This window comes from Chinchilla lanigera, unplaced genomic scaffold, assembly GCF_000276665.1.
Source record: "Chinchilla lanigera isolate Chin_1 unplaced genomic scaffold, ChiLan1.0 scaffold00096, whole genome shotgun sequence".
In the NCBI taxonomy this organism is placed as follows: Eukaryota; Metazoa; Chordata; class Mammalia; order Rodentia; family Chinchillidae; genus Chinchilla; species Chinchilla lanigera.
Genome location: NW_004955497.1, coordinates 497,045 through 497,586, shown reverse-complemented (window position 1 = coordinate 497,586; position 542 = coordinate 497,045). Strand labels below are relative to the sequence as shown.

The window sequence follows — 542 nt, the reverse complement described above, 5'->3', positions numbered from 1 at the left end:
ATTGTTGGTTTCCAGGATAGGTTAATCGGCCGGACACTCGGAGCTAGCTGTGCTTTCTCATGGGCACTCCTTGTAGGCCTACAAGAGTCCTAGTGCCCTCCATCATGGAAGGTGGCTCTAATAAATGTTCCCGCCGCTCCTCCCGCTCCAGACAGCTCTGCATCACGCCTGTCCGGAAGGCCGTGCGGCGTTCATCCCCTAGGCAACGACTGTCTGTCGCGAGGTGTGACGGGAGTTGTAGTTTATTTGGGCCCGGAGTGCCCGTGCACAAGGGCAGGGGGCCCAGCGGGAACTACACTTCCCTTGAGGCCTCGGGACCAAGCGCGTGAGGCTGGGGGCGGGGCCTGCCAGGGGAGGAGCCTGTCTGGGGGCAGGGCTCCGTTCGCCAAGCTGATTCTGGCGGCTTATTCGTAAAAGCTGTGGTGACGCTGCCGCCGGCTGTGGCGGAAACCTTGGCTGAGGCCTCGCGGAGCGGTAATTCCTGGGCAAGAGTTGCCGACGAGCTGGAGGGCGGGCGCGGGGCGCGGGGCGCGGGGCGGCCG

The 542-nt window shown here is 64.2% G+C and overlaps 1 protein-coding gene across 3 annotated transcripts in view; it reads left to right on the top strand.

The window, feature by feature from the left end:
- Positions 1–251: 251 nt before the first annotated feature.
- Cenpj (centromere protein J) overlaps positions 252–542 on the top strand; it is a 64,741-nt gene continuing 64,450 nt past the window's right edge. For 2 of the 3 annotated variants that reach the window (XM_013505458.1, XM_013505459.1), the window contains exon 1: positions 252–474. The gene's annotated coding sequence lies outside the window, so the exon portion shown is untranslated. The remainder of the gene's footprint in view (positions 475–542) is intronic. The other variant, XM_005406290.2, reaches the window with a different exon arrangement.